This window comes from Onychomys torridus, chromosome X, assembly GCF_903995425.1.
Source record: "Onychomys torridus chromosome X, mOncTor1.1, whole genome shotgun sequence".
NCBI lineage: Eukaryota > Metazoa > Chordata > Mammalia > Rodentia > Cricetidae > Onychomys > Onychomys torridus.
The window spans coordinates 49,945,458-49,952,258 of record NC_050466.1 but is presented as its reverse complement, the minus strand read 5'-3'; positions in this window follow the sequence as shown (position 1 = coordinate 49,952,258).

Below are 6,801 nucleotides of genomic sequence, written 5' to 3'. Positions count from 1 at the left end.
CATGATGGAGAGGCATGTGCAATGATACACATTTGGAGGTTAGAAGACAGATTGTCTAGGATTGATTCTCTTCCACATTTAGGGGAATTCTAAGCATGGAACCCAGGTAACCAGGTTCACACAGAAAATGCCTTTACCCAGTGAACTATGAAGTCAGCCCTCAGTATAGTTTTAATTTACATTTCCTTGATAATTAATGGTTTAGAACATTTTTCCAAGTATCTATTAGTTATTTTTATTTTGTCTTTTTAAAATTTTGTATTTATTTTTATAGATTTGTGTGAGTGTCTAATTTCCTGAAACATGGGAGGAAGGTGTAATTATAGATGCTCCATTTAAGAGCTGAGCATCCCACTGTCTCTTATTCTCTGCACCTTGACCAGTTGTGGGTCTATTTGTGAATTACTGTCAGCTGCTAATGAAAGGTTCTCTGATGAGGGTTAAACAATGCAGTAACCTATGGGTACAGTGATAAATCATTAGAAATTGGCTCAGTGCTATGCCCACTTCAAAGCATAATATTAATAGGTTCTTCCCTAAGACTTAGGATCTGTCTAGTAATATGTTCTTAGGCTAGGTATAGAGTTTCTTTGTGGAAAGGCTTTAAATCCAATCTGAAAAGTGTTGGTTACTCCCATCATGTTAATACCAGTATTGTACCAGGGTTCACATGTGAGTAAGATTTATGATTACCTTTCTTCTCAAGTGGGTTGCATAGCACCTTCCAGTACTTTGAAAGTAAGCTATTAGAGAGATGAAGCTTCCAGGTAGTGCCAGCTTTATCTCCCCATGTTCTATGACTCAAGTATATAGTATTTTTAGCAATAAGATCTTACTGTCTAGTTCTGGAGGGAAATGAACAGTATTGACAACAGCCTATGATGTTGAGGGATTTCTGGAACTTCCCTGGCCAACAACTCCAAAAGAGATAACCTCTTCCTTGTACTGGCTTTTTTTTCATTACTTTAAAAATAACCAAAACTTCCAGTTTTAATTCAGTATTATCTGCCAATATTTTCATTTATTATTAGTGCTTTAGTGTTTATTTTGTTCAGTCTCTACCAATTCTACAGCCACAAAACATTCATGTTTATTATCTCCTAGAGTCTTTATTGATTTGCTTTTCTCATTTAGATTTACGACCCACATTGGAATTGAGTCTTGTGTAGGTTGTGACATAAAGTTCAAATTACTTTTTGATCATGGCTTTTCATTTACCCCAAAGATTTGCTGAATGAATCATCCATTTACCACTGCCAAGCAAAGACATCTTTGTCGTAAAATGTATAAACATACACACACATGCGCACATAATTATTCCATGCTTTCAATTATGGTATTTTAGTTAATTTTACTTGAACCAACATCACACTATCTTAATTATTTTTAGCACATACTTTATTATTATTTAATAATTTCCCATCAATGAGTACTGTCTTTACATCATTTCCACTCCAAACTCTTCCCAATCCTTCCATGTTTTCCTGAATTCCTCTCAAGTTCATGATACTTGAGGTGGCTTTTTAGATTCAAGTGTGATCTGTGATTTGAAGGTAATTACAATGAAAACATTCTGCTGTAATAAATATACTGTCGAGAGAATGAAACTACAAGTCACATACTGGAAGAAAACATTTCCAAATGTATATATGATAAAGAAATTGTACCTAAAATTTCCAAAACACAGTTTTGGAAAACATACAACCCAATCAGAATGATCTGAAAAGCCATTACATCAGGAAACCTATATAGATGTGAAATAAGGGTATAAAAAAAATGCCCAACATCATTTGCTTTTAGCAAACTGCAAACTGTAACAATAAATTATTAAAATAGTTAAAAATCTAAGACCTATTAACATTGAATTCTGATAAAGAGCAAAGTAGCAGTTCCATTCATCAGTCATAAAAATGTAAACTAATACAGCTTTGAAGATCTCTTAGGAGTTGACATACTTTTACAAATCTTAATATATACAGCTCCATTATTACACTCCTAAATATTTACATCTTTCACATGAATGTGAATAACAGCATTATTCATAATAATCAGACATTGAAAAATGGTAATTTTCAGTAAACAATAAACAGCTAAGCAAGTAGGAATTTAATTAACTATAAAAAGAAAATTGTCTATTAAGCTATAAATAGGCATATATGTGTGTTAAATCTAGGTTTTGAATGATAGAAGCCACTATTAAAATACTGAAAACATAAGTATGATTTCAATTACATGAAAATCTATAAAAGGCAAGAAAACTAAAATGGTTGCTAGAGGTTTGGAGGATGGAGTGAGGGTTGAATGGCTATAATATAGGAGACAAAATATTCTGTTTAGTATCTTAATGGTAAATGCATGACAACACATTTGTAAAAGCCCACAGATCTGTTTGGTTGTGAGCCTAGTTTAATGGCTGAGTTATCTTTCAAGCTCAAGCTGATAGATCTTTATAGAAGAAAAATTAAAACTCAGATTTTGCAAGTTTAAAAAAAGCTTTTGTAGTCTTATCATCTCTAGAAGGAATACATATTGTGGTGGACAGACTCTTACTCTGTCATAACTGTGTGAAAGAATCTTAGTGAAAGAATTAGAATAATGGTAATGGTCACAGTAACTTGAAGATGAATGGCGTCTGTGAGAATAAAGACAAAGTGAACTGTACTTGTACCTTAGCTGATAGTTATTTTTTTGTGTGTTTTGCAATATTGCAGTACTGTAGCTAGAGTTTTCCTGCCTGGCCCAGTCAGGACAAATCTCTCTTACCTGCCAGTCCCACAGTTGCTCAGACCCAACCAAGAAAGCACACAGAAACTTACATTGTTTAGAAACTGTATGGCCGTGGCAGGCTTCTTGTTATCTGCTTCTTCTATCTTAAATTAACCCATTTCTGTTAGTCTCTACTTTGCCACATGGCATGTGGCTTACCAGTGTCTTTACATGTTGCTTTTCATGGCGGCGGCTGGCGGTGTCTCTCTCCAGTCTTCTACTTCCCAGAATTCTCTTCTTTCTTGTCCCACCTATACTTCCTGCGTGGCCACTGGCCAATCAGAACTTTATTTACACAGAGCGATATCCACAGCACTTCCCCTTTCTTTTTTTTTTTTTTAAGGAAGGTTTTAACTTTTACATAGTACAATTACATAAAACAATTATCAAGCAAGAATTACAGTTACAATATTAAAGAAGATATCCTATCTATCTTATATTTATGAGTCTAAGGTTTTATAACTAACGTATCTTTTTTCATAACTGAGGAAATTATAACTATCTAGTCTTCAACCACATCAAAGACCTCAGAAGGATATAATATTACCTGAGAACCAGAAGAAGGATGCAAGCAACTTTCGGGAGTCTTGCAGGGTAGACAGAGACAGCTGGCAGCCTGGACAGTCACCTAATGTTCCTTTGTAAAGTTGGGCATTTGTCTTCAGCCCACAGGACTAAAGTCTCTCGGTCACTTCTCTCAGTGTCCTGTAGAATGTCTGGCAGTTTCCTCTGTGAAGCAGGAACCTGAAGGACCATTTTGAAAGCAAAGTTCAGTGGTCACCTTTCTATGGGTCCTGCATGTCCAGGTGATCGAGCAGTCCAGGAAAGAATAGTTTCTTGCCCAAATGGCTATTTTTGCCAAGGTGAAGATAAACTCCATATGAAGTGTCTTCAATGCCCATCCTCCTCTCTGAAGTAAATCGGTGCTGCCAGGAGCAGACATGTCTCACTGTCCAGAAAGTCTAAATTTTAAAAATATCTTAAATGCCATATTCTGTAGACCTTTGAAGTGTTTGAAGATTACCTGTCTATCTGAAATATCTCTGTGTATACCTAGAAGACTTAACTAACATGGCTATGAGTATGGTTATCATAGATGACCAGTTATTAATCTATTTTTAATTATCCATTACAATTTTAAATGAGCTGTACAAACATAATACCTTAAACAAGAGTAGAAATATACACACAGTATAACAAAATTAACTTAAAGTTTGTATCAATAGACTAAAATCTTACCAATGTAAAACATTTTAAACAAGTTGTTGCTCTTTAGAAGTAAGTTCCTTAATCTACCTTTACAGACTCTTATATCTATATCATATTCCCCTTTTTTCTTTAGAAAGAGATCTCATTTATAATCAACCTGTTTTAAATAAAAATATTGGTTTTTCTCTGTCCCACACCAGAGGACTCTTCTGATTTGGGACACAAGAATCTCTTAACCTTTTTTTTTTAGCAGTGTGTCTGGGTTTAGAGAAGGAGTGAGCCAATTCCATCTCCAAAGCCAGCTTCATAATTTTAGGAATGTGGGCGTAGTTTCTCTTACTACTTCCTGCTGGAGGGGGCCGCTGTATCTTATGGGGATACAAAGAAAATTTTAGGATTATAGAGTAGTCCATTAGGGTGAACCTCTGAGCCAGTTGCCTTGAAAGCATTCTGGATGTTGGGTCATCTGGGCCATGGTGTCATCAGAGACCTTTCAGGTGGTCTTGGCTGATCAAACCTGTTGTATCTTAATCTGGAACAAATCCACAGCCTCTGGCTTTCTGTGGAAACAAAAGCAGAGACTCTTTTCCACAGCAACATATCCTTATATCCAAATTTTGAAGTCAAGTTACCTTTAAAATTTACATATTTATTTAACAGCTTTTACAATCAAATCCTTTTCTGCAGTTAAAAGTCCCAAAGACAAGACAAACCTGATTCTCTGTGTAATATCCATCTTTGTAAGATTGAAATGCCTCTGTGGCTGCTGGCTCCGCCCACCTCAGCTTCCCACCACGGCAGTGGTACACTTTACCGCCAGCTCTGGGTCTGGAGCCATGTGTACCATCAACTATCAGAAGCAGTTCTATTAAAGCAGCGCATAGCCCAGAAATCTTTCTTTTTTTTTTTTTTTTTTTTTTTTTTTTTTAACTAGCAAAGGCTAAATCCACCACACAGCAGAGTAAAGTGCCGCTTGTAGATTCCTCATTCCCACCACACTGCAGGTCAGACACACATGCCAGCAACCCGCCATAGTAGCTCAAACTGGCAGGCTGTGGCTAACTTGAGAGAGACAACTAGGAAGTTCTTTTTAGCTCTGTTTTAGAATCTTTTTTCTCAGGTTTTAAGTGGAAATTCTTGCCAACATGTTGGATGCCATTTGTAGTTAGAGTTTTCCTGCCTGGCCCAGTCAGGACAAATCTCTCTTACCTGCCAGTCCCACAGTCGCTCAGACCCAACCAAGAAAGCACACAGAAACTTACATTGTTTACAAACTGTATGGCTGTGGCAGGCTTCTTGTTATCTACTTCTTCTATCTTAAATTAACCCATTTCTGCTTATCTATACTTTGCCACATGGCTTGTGGCTTACCAGTGTCTTTACATGTTGCTTTTCATGGCGGCAGCTGGTGGTGTCTCTCTCCAGTCTTCTACTTCCCAGAATTCTCTTCTTTCTTGTCCCACCTATACTTCCTGCCTGGCCACTGGCCAATCAGAACTTTATTTACACAGAGCGATATCCACAGCACAGTACAGTTATTCTAGAATTGAGAACTTAAGCAGATACATGGTGCTTATCCACAAAAGATAAAAAGGAGTAGAGTGAGGTATTGTAGGAAGAGGGAGAGGGAAGGCTTGGGGGAGGGGAAGAGGAATACTTTGCACTGATTGAGGAAGTTATAGAAAACAGGGACAGGAGGTCAGAATGATCCTTATGGTAATTAATTAATATTGGGCATACTAGTGTCTTCCTTCATAGGGCCAGTAAGAGTTCCTAGTATCTATTAAGAAGACACAAAATATTTGTTTAACAGATAAAGAAAGAGTGAAGTTCTGTTGCATACCTTGCCTCAATTAATGTTACATGGTATGTGTAGCTGGAAGTTTTCTTGTGTTATACCCAGTCCTGCAGCCACTCCATCCCAAGTAAGCACACAGAAGCTTATATTAATTACAAACTGTATGGCCTGTGACATAGGCTTCTTGCTAACTAGCTCTTTCATCTTAAATTAACCCATTTCTACTAATCTATATTTTGCCACGTGGCCGTGGTGTTTACCTGCTCTCTCACATCTTACTTCTGGTAGCAGCTCTCAGTGTCTCTTCTGACCCTGCCTTTCTCTTCTCTTTATCCCTCTTGGATCCCCTGCCTGGCTCCATTCTGCCCTGCATAGGCCAATGCAGCTTTATTTATTAACCAATTGGAGCAACACAGATCCACAGCATACAGAAAGACATCCCACAACTATACAGTTTGTAATTAGTATTAAGCTTCTGAGTGATTATTTTATAATCAGCTGTAGGGCTGTGGATGGGAGAGATTCATCCAGACTGCAGGGCCAGGCAGGATCAGAGAAATTTCCATCTACAAGTAGGGGTCACACATGTGAACGAGTCAAATGCCAATAGACCTTCAAACTTGACTCTTGATTTCCTAGATTCTGGGAATCCTAGGCCTTCATTTGCTCTGCCTCTAGCTCTGGAATGTTATGATAATGTGGTTCTTGCCACTGCTCTTGCTTCAGAAGATACTGATTCCTATAAGGCACATTCAATTTTATTGTATCTCTGCTGGACAATCTCCTGTGTTTTTCAATGTTCTTTCTTCAGCAGAAACAAATTTATTGCCCAAATAGATGGTTAATAGTGTCTAACACTCATTTTTATTTATGTTTTTCAGTGCTTGATTGACCAGTGCTTGTACTTTCCCCTCTTCTTTACAATCATATGGAAAACTCTCACACAGGAGGACATTCTTTGTTATTAGAGGACTCATCCAATAAGACCATTCCCAACAGTCTTCTCAGTGTGGAGACATGGATTTACA